The sequence below is a fragment of the Hyla sarda genome, chromosome 8 (genome assembly GCF_029499605.1).
Source record: "Hyla sarda isolate aHylSar1 chromosome 8, aHylSar1.hap1, whole genome shotgun sequence".
Lineage (NCBI taxonomy): Eukaryota > Metazoa > Chordata > Amphibia > Anura > Hylidae > Hyla > Hyla sarda.
Window position 1 is genome coordinate 112540835 of NC_079196.1, and position 12261 is coordinate 112553095.

The following is a 12261-nucleotide window of genomic DNA, read 5'->3' on the forward strand; positions in this document are numbered from 1 at the left end:
ATGACAGAAAGAAAAAAGGATGAAGAAAGAAGCATGAAGAAAAAAAAATGTATATGGAGTTGCTGACATGAGTGCAATCTACAAAGCCGTTGAGGCTGATCCTCATGGGAGGATTACTGCACCAGGACCCTTAGCACTTTTAAAATGCCATTCAATGCCACTTCTAGGGCTAGATGTAAACTGCAGATGACCATGTTGTGGTAGTTACCATGGATACCCAAGTGATGTGTGAGCTAACACATAGGCCCAACAGATTCCAAGAAGGCCAGAATCACCAGCGGCACCACCATCGGTTGTCAGGTCACCCGGATTCAGCAAATACCAGAGTCCAAAATGATGCAGGTTTATACTGTTAATTTTCAGTTTATCGTTACAGTTTGTGTTATTCCATGTCGGAAGGGACGCAGCTACAGCCAGTGGGGTAACTAGAGACAGGCAGGTAGCTATGTGCAACAAAGGTAGGTGTGTTGTTTTCATATGCAGATCTGAAATATTGTCTTATATGCAAGAGGAGGAGTGATGGGGGTTCAGGCAAAAGCCAGGCTATGGATTGCATTGCTAAATGCTCCATCAGAGTGCAATGGTCGCCTGTCCTTTTTTTAAGTGATGATGTGGGTTTAGCCTGTGCTGTATGTATGTATGGGTGGCTGACTGCCACCCACCCAGAGAGTGTATGGGAGGCTGGTTGGCTGCCAGCCTTCCTTCCATTCCTATGAGTAATGTGAGTGCTCATGAAGGGGACATGGTTGGGTCCACCCCTTTCCCGGTTATCCCCTCTAGGCCTTTTGGCTTAGATCAAGTGTAAAAAAAAAAAGAAAGGATCTTGCGACAGATCGCATCCTGAGGCACGTTTTTTTTTTTGTGTGAATACTTGCACTTGGGTGACTTGTGAGCACATACTGATACATACGTTCCCTATCTGGGGACCATAAATTAAATGGATTTTTGAGAAAGGGAGCTGATTTGGAAGCTTGCTTCTGTCGCCCTATGCAATGACCCGATGTGGCAGTATCTTCGGGTAGTGAACAGTGCACCACCCCATTCCAGTGTTAAACAAGAAAGATTCTCATTTAATCCTCCGTGGGTGAGAATTTGAGTTTGAGAATTGGAGACCAAAATGATGAGTTGCACTGACTGGTTTATGAACGTCTATTCATTTAGCGTTTTAATGACCATGTTTGCACACTGATTGGTGTAAAAAAATAAAATAAAACTAAATAATAATAATCTAGCACACCTGTGCAGGTTTGACATGACATGACAGGTAGCTGTCTTGTGGGTGGTGCTGAATCCTGTTAAATGACGTGAGGGTCTCATGCCTATACACAAGGGTGTGTCATTGCTGTTGCTTGACCATGCATTGGTTTCTGTGGTAAGTGAATGATAAAAACAAAATTTACCATCCATTGATGGATGGGAAATCCGCCATGAGGCATTTGTTTTTAGAAACTGCTGCTCACAACCAATGTTGCAATGGAGTGTCTCCATCTGCTGGTGGTATTGGAAAGGCATTAGTGCTATGACAGGGTCTGAAGAAGAAGAAGAAAAAGAAGACGGAAAAAAATATATATAAAAAGAAAAAAAGAGAGAGAGAGAGACTGACTTAGTGAGCGAGTGAGTGAGAGAGTGAGAGTGAGTGAGAGTGAATGAGTGAGTGAGTGATTGAGTGAGTGAGTGAGAACAAATGAGTTAAAGCAAGTGAGTGAGAGAGATCGAATGAATGAAAGTCTGAATGACAGAAAGAAAAAAGGATGAAGAAAGAAGCATGAAGAAAAAAAAATGTATATGGAGTTGCTGACATGAGTGCAATCTACAAAGCCGTTGAGGCTGATCCTCATGGGAGGATTATTGCACCAGGACCCTTAGCACTTTTAAAATGCCATTCAATGCCACTTCTAGGGCTAGATGTAAACTGCAGATGACCATGTTGTGGTAGTTACCATGGATACCCAAGTGATGTGTGAGCTAACACATAGGCCCAACAGATTCCAGGAAGGCCAGAATCACCAGCGGCATCACCATCGGTTGTCAGGTCACCCGGATTCAGCAAATACCAGAGTCCAAAATGATGCAGGTTTATACTGTTAATTTTCAGTTTATCGTTACAGTTGGTGTTATTCCATGTCGGAAGGGACGCAGCTACAGCCAGTGGGGTAACTAGAGACAGGCAGGCAGCTATGTGCAACAAAGGTAGGCGTGTTGTTTTCATATGCAGATCTGAAATATTGTCTTATATGCAAGAGGAGGAGTGATGGGGGTTCAGGCAAAAGCCAGGCTATGGATTGCATTGCTAAATGCTCCATCAGAGTGCAATGGTCGCCTGTCCTTTTTTTAAGTGATGATGTGGGTTTAGCCTGTGCTGTATGTATGTATGGGTGGCTGACTGCCACCCACCCAGAGAGTGTATGGGAGGCTGGTTGGCTGCCAGCCTTCCTTCCATTCCTATGAGTAATGTGAGTGCTCATGAAGGGGACATGGTTGGGTCCACCCCTTTCCCGGTTATCCCCTCTAGGCTTTTTGGCTTAGATCAAGTGTAAAAAAAGAAAGGATCTTGCGACAGATCGCATCCTGAGGCACGTTTTTTTTTGTGTGAATACTTGCACTTGGGTGACTTGTGAGCACATACTGATACATACGTTCCCTATCTGGGGACCATAAATTAAATGGATTTTTGAGAAAGGGAGCTGATTTGGAAGCTTGCTTCTGTCGCCCTATGCATTGACCCGATGTGGCAGTATCTTCGGGTAGTGAACAGTGCACCACCCCATTCCAGTGTTAAACAAGAAAGATTCTCATTTAATCCTCCGTGGGTGAGAATTTGAGTTTGAGAATTGGAGACCAAAATGATGAGTTGCACTGACTGGTTTATGAACGTCTATTCATTTAGCGTTTTAATGACCATGTTTGCACACTGATTGGTGTAAAAAAATAAAATAAAACTAAATAATAATAATCTAGCACACCGGTGCAGGTTTGACATGACATGACAGGTAGCTGTCTTGTGGGTGGTGCTGAATCCTGTTAAATGACGTGAGGGTCTCATGCCTATACACAAGGGTGTGTCATTGCTGTTGCTTGACCATGCATTGGTTTCTGTGGTCAGTGAATGATAAAAACAAAATTTACCATCCATTGATGGATGGGAAATCCGCCATGAGGCATTTGTTTTTAGAAACTGCTGCTCACAACCAATGTTGCAATGGAGTGTCTCCATCTGCTGGTGGTATTGGAAAGGCATTAGTGCTATGACAGGGTCTGAAGAAGAAGAAGAAGAAGAAGAAGACGGAAAAAAATATATATAAAAAGAAAAAGAGAGAGAGAGAGAGAGAGACTGACTTAGTGAGCGAGTGAGTGAGAGAGTAAGAGTGAGTGAGAGTGAATGAGTGAGTGAGTGATTGAGTGAGTGAGTGAGTGAGTGAGAACAAATGAGTTAAAGCAAGTGAGTGAGAGAGATTGAATGAATGAAAGTCTGAATGACAGAAAGAAAAAAGGATGAAGAAAGAAGCATGAAGAAAAAAAAATGTATATGGAGTTGCTGACATGAGTGCAATCTACAAAGCCGTTGAGGCTGATCCTCATGGGAGGATTATTGCACCAGGACCCTTAGAACTTTTAAAATGCCATTCAATGCCACTTCTAGGGCTAGATGTAAACTGCAGATGACCATGTTGTGGTAGTTACCATGGATACCCAAGTGATGTGTGAGCTAACACATAGGCCCAACAGATTCCAGGAAGGCCAGAATCACCAGCGGCATCACCATCGGTTGTCAGGTCACCCGGATTCAGCAAATACCAGAGTCCAAAATGATGCAGGTTTATACTGTTAATTTTCAGTTTATCGTTACAGTTGGTGTTATTCCATGTCGGAAGGGACGCAGCTACAGCCAGTGGGGTAACTAGAGACAGGCAGGCAGCTATGTGCAACAAAGGTAGGCGTGTTGTTTTCATATGCAGATCTGAAATATTGTCTTATATGCAAGAGGAGGAGTGATGGGGGTTCAGGCAAAAGCCAGGCTATGGATTGCATTGCTAAATGCTCCATCAGAGTGCAATGGTCGCCTGTCCTTTTTTTAAGTGATGATGTGGGTTTAGCCTGTGCTGTATGTATGTATGGGTGGCTGACTGCCACCCACCCAGAGAGTGTATGGGAGGCTGGTTGGCTGCCAGCCTTCCTTCCATTCCTATGAGTAATGTGAGTGCTCATGAAGGGGACATGGTTGGGTCCACCCCTTTCCCGGTTATCCCCTCTAGGCCTTTTGGCTTAGATCAAGTGTAAAAAAAAGAAAGTATCTTGCGACAGATCGCCTCCTGAGGCACGCTTTTTTTTTTTTGTGTGAATACTTGCACTTGGGTGACTTGTGAGCACATACTGATACATACGTTCCCTATCTGGGGACCATAAATTAAATGGATTTTTGAGAAAGGGAGCTGATTTGGAAGCTTGCTTATGTCGCCCTATGCATTGACCCGATGTGGCAGTATCTTCGGGTAGTGAACAGTGCACCACCCCATTCCAGTGTTAAACAAGAAAGATTCTCATTTAATCCTCCGTGGGTGAGAATTTGAGTTTGAGAATTGGAGACCAAAATGATGAGTTGCACTGACTGGTTTATGAACGTCTATTCATTTAGCGTTTTAATGACCATGTTTGCACACTGATTGGTGTAAAAAAATAAAATAAAACTAAATAATAATAATCTAGCACACCTGTGCAGGTTTGACATGACATGACAGGTAGCTGTCTTGTGGGTGGTGCTGAATCCTGTTAAATGACGTGAGGGTCTCATGCCTATACACAAGGGTGTGTCATTGCTGTTGCTTGACCATGCATTGGTTTCTGTGGTAAGTGAATGATAAAAACAAAATTTACCATCCATTGATGGATGGGAAATCCGCCATGAGGCATTTGTTTTTAGAAACTGCTGCTCACAACCAATGTTGCAATGGAGTGTCTCCATCTGCTGGTGGTATTGGAAAGGCATTAGTGCTATGACAGGGTCTGAAGAAGAAGAAGAAAAAGAAGACGGAAAAAAATATATATAAAAAGAAAAAAAGAGAGAGAGAGAGAGAGAGAGACTGACTTAGTGAGCGAGTGAGTGAGAGAGTGAGAGTGAGTGAGAGTGAATGAGTGAGTGAGTGATTGAGTGAGTGAGTGAGAACAAATGAGTTAAAGCAAGTGAGTGAGAGAGATCGAATGAATGAAAGTCTGAATGACAGAAAGAAAAAAGGATGAAGAAAGAAGCATGAAGAAAAAAAAATGTATATGGAGTTGCTGACATGAGTGCAATCTACAAAGCCGTTGAGGCTGATCCTCATGGGAGGATTATTGCACCAGGACCCTTAGCACTTTTAAAATGCCATTCAATGCCACTTCTAGGGCTAGATGTAAACTGCAGATGACCATGTTGTGGTAGTTACCATGGATACCCAAGTGATGTGTGAGCTAACACATAGGCCCAACAGATTCCAGGAAGGCCAGAATCACCAGCGGCATCACCATCGGTTGTCAGGTCACCCGGATTCAGCAAATACCAGAGTCCAAAATGATGCAGGTTTATACTGTTAATTTTCAGTTTATCGTTACAGTTGGTGTTATTCCATGTCGGAAGGGACGCAGCTACAGCCAGTGGGGTAACTAGAGACAGGCAGGCAGCTATGTGCAACAAAGGTAGGCGTGTTGTTTTCATATGCAGATCTGAAATATTGTCTTATATGCAAGAGGAGGAGTGATGGGGGTTCAGGCAAATGCCAGGCTATGGATTGCATTGCTAAATGCTCCATCAGAGTGCAATGGTCGCCTGTCCTTTTTTTAAGTGATGATGTGGGTTTAGCCTGTGCTGTATGTATGTATGTATGGGTGGCTGACTGCCACCCACCCAGAGAGTGTATGGGAGGCTGGTTGGCTGCCAGCCTTCCTTCCATTCCTATGAGTAATGTGAGTGCTCATGAAGGGGACATGGTTGGGTCCACCCCTTTCCCGGTTATCCCCTCTAGGCCTTTTGGCTTAGATCAAGTGTAAAAAAAAAGAAAGGATCTTGCGACAGATCGCATCCTGAGGCACGTTTTTTTTTTTTTGTGTGAATACTTGCACTTGGGTGACTTGTGAGCACATACTGATACATACGTTCCCTATCTGGGGACCATAAATTAAATGGATTTTTGAGAAAGGGAGCTGATTTGGAAGCTTGCTTCTGTCGCCCTATGCATTGACCCGATGTGGCAGTATCTTCGGGTAGTGAACAGTGCACCACCCCATTCCGGTGTTAAACAAGAAAGATTCTCATTTAATCCTCCGTGGGTGAGAATTTGAGTTTGAGAATTGGAGACCAAAATGATGAGTTGAACTGACTGGTTTATGAACGTCTATTCATTTAGCGTTTTAATGACCATGTTTGCACACTGATTGGTGTAAAAAAATAAAATAAAACTAAATAATAATAATCTAGCACACCTGTGCAGGTTTGACATGACATGACAGGTAGCTGTCTTGTGGGTGGTGCTGAATCCTGTTAAATGACATGAGGGTCTCATGCCTATACACAAGGGTGTGTCATTGCTGTTGCTTGACCATGCATTGGTTTCTGTGGTCAGTGAATGATAAAAACAAAATTTACCATCCATTGATGGATGGGAAATCCGCCATGAGGCATTTGTTTTTAGAAACTGCTGCTCACAACCAATGTTGCAATGGAGTATCTCCATCTGCTGGTGGTATTGGAAAGGCATTAGTGCTATGACAGGGTCTGAAGAAGAAGAAGAAGAAGAAGACGGAAAAAAATATATATAAAAAGAAAAAGAGAGAGAGAGAGAGAGAGAGAGACTGACTTAGTGAGCGAGTGAGTGAGAGAGTAAGAGTGAGTGAGAGTGAATGAGTGAGTGAGTGATTGAGTGAGTGAGTGAGTGAGAACAAATGAGTTAAAGCAAGTGAGTGAGAGAGATCGAATGAATGAAAGTCTGAATGACAGAAAGAAAAAAGGATGAAGAAAGAAGCATGAAGAAAAAAAAATGTATATGGAGTTGCTGACATGAGTGCAATCTACAAAGCCGTTGAGGCTGATCCTCATGGGAGGATTATTGCACCAGGACCCTTAGCACTTTTAAAATGCCATTCAATGCCACTTCTAGGGCTAGATGTAAACTGCAGATGACCATGTTGTGGTAGTTACCATGGATACCCAAGTGATGTGTGAGCTAACACATAGGCCCAACAGATTCCAGGAAGGCCAGAATCACCAGCGGCATCACCATCGGTTGTCAGGTCACCCGGATTCAGCAAATACCAGAGTCCAAAATGATGCAGGTTTATACTGTTAATTTTCAGTTTATCGTTACAGTTGGTGTTATTCCATGTCGGAAGGGACGCAGCTACAGCCAGTGGGGTAACTAGAGACAGGCAGGCAGCTATGTGCAACAAAGGTAGGCGTGTTGTTTTCATATGCAGATCTGAAATATTGTCTTATATGCAAGAGGAGGAGTGATGGGGGTTCAGGCAAAAGCCAGGCTATGGATTGCATTGCTAAATGCTCCATCAGAGTGCAATGGTCGCCTGTCCTTTTTTTAAGTGATGATGTGGGTTTAGCCTGTGCTGTATGTATGTATGGGTGGCTGACTGCCACCCACCCAGAGAGTGTATGGGAGGCTGGTTGGCTGCCAGCCTTCCTTCCATTCCTATGAGTAATGTGAGTGCTCATGAAGGGGACATGGTTGGGTCCACCCCTTTCCCGGTTATCCCCTCTAGGCCTTTTGGCTTAGATCAAGTGTAAAAAAAAGAAAGGATCTTGCGACAGATCGCATCCTGAGGCACGTTTTTTTTTTTTGTGTGAATACTTGCACTTGGGTGACTTGTGAGCACATACTGATACATACGTTCCCTATCTGGGGACCATAAATTAAATGGATTTTTGAGAAAGGGAGCTGATTTGGAAGCTTGCTTCTGTCGCCCTATGCATTGACCCGATGTGGCAGTATCTTCGGGTAGTGAACAGTGCACCACCCCATTCCGGTGTTAAACAAGAAAGATTCTCATTTAATCCTCCGTGGGTGAGAATTTGAGTTTGAGAATTGGAGACCAAAATGATGAGTTGAACTGACTGGTTTATGAACGTCTATTCATTTAGCGTTTTAATGACCATGTTTGCACACTGATTGGTGTAAAAAAATAAAATAAAACTAAATAATAATAATCTAGCACACCTGTGCAGGTTTGACATGACATGACAGGTAGCTGTCTTGTGGGTGGTGCTGAATCCTGTTAAATGACATGAGGGTCTCATGCCTATACACAAGGGTGTGTCATTGCTGTTGCTTGACCATGCATTGGTTTCTGTGGTCAGTGAATGATAAAAACAAAATTTACCATCCATTGATGGATGGGAAATCCGCCATGAGGCATTTGTTTTTAGAAACTGCTGCTCACAACCAATGTTGCAATGGAGTGTCTCCATCTGCTGGTGGTATTGGAAAGGCATTAGTGCTATGACAGGGTCTGAAGAAGAAGAAGAAGAAGAAGAAGACGGAAAAAAATATATATAAAAAGTAAAAGAGAGAGAGAGAGAGAGAGACTGACTTAGTGAGCGAGTGAGTGAGAGAGTGAGAGTGAGTGAAAGTGAATGAGTGAGTGAGTGATTGAGTGAGTGAGTGAGTGAGAACAAATGAGTTAAAGCAAGTGAGTGAGAGTGATCGAATGAATGAAAGTCTGAATGACAGAAAGAAAAAAGGATGAAGAAAGAAGCATGAAGAAAAAAAAATGTATATGGAGTTGCTGACATGAGTGCAATCTACAAAGCCGTTGAGGCTGATCCTCATGGGAGGATTACTGCACCAGGACCCTTAGCACTTTTAAAATGCCATTCAATGCCACTTCTAGGGCTAGATGTAAACTGCAGATGACCATGTTGTGGTAGTTACCATGGATACCCAAGTGATGTGTGAGCTAACACATAGGCCCAACAGATTCCAAGAAGGCCAGAATCACCAGCGGCACCACCATCGGTTGTCAGGTCACCCGGATTCAGCAAATACCAGAGTCCAAAATGATGCAGGTTTATACTGTTAATTTTCAGTTTATCGTTACAGTTGGTGTTATTCCATGTCGGAAGGGACGCAGCTACAGCCAGTGGGGTAACTAGAGACAGGCAGGTAGCTATGTGCAACAAAGGTAGGCGTGTTGTTTTCATATGCAGATCTGAAATATTGTCTTATATGCAAGAGGAGGAGTGATGGGGGTTCAGGCAAAAGCAAGGCTATGGATTGCATTGCTAAATGCTCCATCAGAGTGCAATGGTCGCCTGTCCTTTTTTTAAGTGATGATGTGGGTTTAGCCTGTGCTGTATGTATGTATGGGTGGCTGACTGCCACCCACCCAGAGAGTGTATGGGAGGCTGATTGGCTGCCAGCCTTCCTTCCATTCCTATGAGTAATGTGAGTGCTCATGAAGGGGACATGGTTGGGTCCACCCCTTTCCCGGTTATCCCCTCTAGGCCTTTTGGCTTAGATCAAGTGTAAAAAAAAGAAAGGATCTTGCGACAGATCGCATCCTGAGGCACGTTTTTTTTTTGTGTGAATACTTGCACTTGGGTGACTTGTGAGCACATACTGATACATACGTTCCCTATCTGGGGACCATAAATTAAATGGATTTTTGAGAAAGGGAGCTGATTTGGAAGCTTGCTTCTGTCGCCCTATGCATTGACCCGATGTGGCAGTATCTTCGGGTAGTGAACAGTGCACCACCCCATTCCAGTGTTAAACAAGAAAGATTCTCATTTAATCCTCCGTGGGTGAGAATTTGAGTTTGAGAATTGGAGACCAAAATGATGAGTTGCACCGACTGGTTTATGAACGTCTATTCATTTAGCGTTTTAATGACCATGTTTGCACACTGATTGGTGTAAAAAAATAAAATAAAACTAAATAATAATAATCTAGCACACCTGTGCAGGTTTGACATGACATGACAGGTAGCTGTCTTGTGGGTGGTGCTGAATCCTGTTAAATGACGTGAGGGTCTCATGCCTATACACAAGGGTGTGTCATTGCTGTTGCTTGACCATGCATTGGTTTCTGTGGTCAGTGAATGATAAAAACAAAATTTACCATCCATTGATGGATGGGAAATCCGCCATGAGGCATTTGTTTTTAGAAACTGCTGCTCACAACCAATGTTGCAATGGAGTGTCTCCATCTGCTGGTGGTATTGGAAAGGCATTAGTGCTATGACAGGGTCTGAAGAAGAAGAAGAAGAAGACGGAAAAAAATATATATAAAAAGAAAAAGAGAGAGAGAGAGAGAGAGAGACTGACTTAGTGAGCGAGTGAGTGAGAGAGTAAGAGTGAGTGAGAGTGAATGAGTGAGTGAGTGATTGAGTGAGTGAGTGAGTGAGAACAAATGAGTTAAAGCAAGTGAGTGAGAGAGATCGAATGAATGAAAGTCTGAATGACAGAAAGAAAAAAGGATGAAGAAAGAAGCATGAAGAAAAAAAAATGTATATGGAGTTGCTGACATGAGTGCAATCTACAAAGCCGTTGAGGCTGATCCTCATGGGAGGATTATTGCACCAGGACCCTTAGCACTTTTAAAATGCCATTCAATGCCACTTCTAGGGCTAGATGTAAACTGCAGATGACCATGTTGTGGTAGTTACCATGGATACCCAAGTGATGTGTGAGCTAACACATAGGCCCAACAGATTCCAGGAAGGCCAGAATCACCAGCGGCATCACCATCGGTTGTCAGGTCACCCGGATTCAGCAAATACCAGAGTCCAAAATGATGCAGGTTTATACTGTTAATTTTCAGTTTATCGTTACAGTTGGTGTTATTCCATGTCGGAAGGGACGCAGCTACAGCCAGTGGGGTAACTAGAGACAGGCAGGCAGCTATGTGCAACAAAGGTAGGCGTGTTGTTTTCATATGCAGATCTGAAATATTGTCTTATATGCAAGAGGAGGAGTGATGGGGGTTCAGGCAAAAGCCAGGCTATGGATTGCATTGCTAAATGCTCCATCAGAGTGCAATGGTCGCCTGTCCTTTTTTTAAGTGATGATGTGGGTTTAGCCTGTGCTGTATGTATGTATGGGTGGCTGACTGCCACCCACCCAGAGAGTGTATGGGAGGCTGGTTGGCTGCCAGCCTTCCTTCCATTCCTATGAGTAATGTGAGTGCTCATGAAGGGGACATGGTTGGGTCCACCCCTTTCCCGGTTATCACCTCTAGGCCTTTTGGCTTAGATCAAGTGTAAAAAAAGAAAGGATCTTGCGACAGATCGCATCCTGAGGCACGTTTTTTTTTGTGTGAATACTTGCACTTGGGTGACATTTGAGCACATACTGATACATTCGTTCCCTATCTGGGGACCATAAATTAAATGGATTTTTGAGAAAGGGAGCTGATTTGGAAGCTTGCTTCTGTCGCCCTATGCATTGACCTGATGTGGCAGTATCTTCGGGTAGTGAACAGTGCACCACCCCATTCCAGTGTTAAACAAGAAAGATTCTCATTTAATCCTCCGTGGGTGAGAATTTGAGTTTGAGAATTGGAGACCAAAATGATGAGTTGCACTGACTGGTTTATGAACGTCTATTCATTTAGCATTTTAATGAGCATGTTTGCACACTGATTGGTGTAAAAAAATAAAATAAAACTAAATAATAATAATCTAGCACACCTGTGCAGGTTTGACATGACATGACAGGTAGCTGTCTTGTGGGTGGTGCTGAATCCTGTTAAATGACGTGAGGGTCTCATGCCTATACACAAGGGTGTGTCATTGCTGTTGCTTGACCATGCATTGGTTTCTGTGGTCAGTGAATGATAAAAACAAAATTTACCATCCATTGATGGATGGGAAATCTGCCATGAGGCATTTGTTTTTAGAAACTGCTGCTCACAACCAATGTTGCAATGGAGTGTCTCCATCTGCTGGTGGTATTGGAAAGGCATTAGTGCTATGACAGGGTCTGAAGAAGAAGAAGAAGACGGAAAAAAATATATATAAAAAGAAAAAGAGAGAGAGTGAGAGAGACTGACTTAGTGAGCGAGTGAGTGAGAGTGAGTGAGAGTGAGTGAGAGTGAATAAGTGAGTGAGTGATTGAGTGAGTGAGTGAGAACAAATGAGTTAAAGCAAGTGAGTGAGAGATATCGAATGAATGAAAGTCTGAATGACAGAAAGAAAAAAGGATGAAGAAAGAAGCATGAAGAAAAAAAAATGTATATGGAGTTGCTGACATGAGTGCAATCTACAAAGCCGTTGAGGCTGATC

At 43.2% G+C, this 12261-nt stretch overlaps 7 pseudogenes; all 7 read left to right on the top strand.

Annotated features, from left to right (window-relative positions):
• The first annotated feature begins 769 nt into the window (after positions 1-769).
• On the top strand, positions 770-1039 carry LOC130289812 (U2 spliceosomal RNA; annotated as a pseudogene).
• Positions 1040-2501: 1462 nt separating this feature from the next.
• LOC130289520 (U2 spliceosomal RNA) lies at positions 2502-2765 on the top strand (annotated as a pseudogene).
• Positions 2766-4242: 1477 nt separating this feature from the next.
• Positions 4243-4511, top strand: LOC130289669 (U2 spliceosomal RNA; annotated as a pseudogene).
• A 1474-nt stretch (positions 4512-5985) lies between these two features.
• LOC130288775 (U2 spliceosomal RNA) lies at positions 5986-6255 on the top strand (annotated as a pseudogene).
• A 1474-nt stretch (positions 6256-7729) lies between these two features.
• LOC130288727 (U2 spliceosomal RNA) lies at positions 7730-7997 on the top strand (annotated as a pseudogene).
• A 1473-nt stretch (positions 7998-9470) lies between these two features.
• LOC130288641 (U2 spliceosomal RNA) lies at positions 9471-9736 on the top strand (annotated as a pseudogene).
• A 1469-nt stretch (positions 9737-11205) lies between these two features.
• LOC130288463 (U2 spliceosomal RNA) lies at positions 11206-11469 on the top strand (annotated as a pseudogene).
• Positions 11470-12261: the final 792 nt, after the last annotated feature.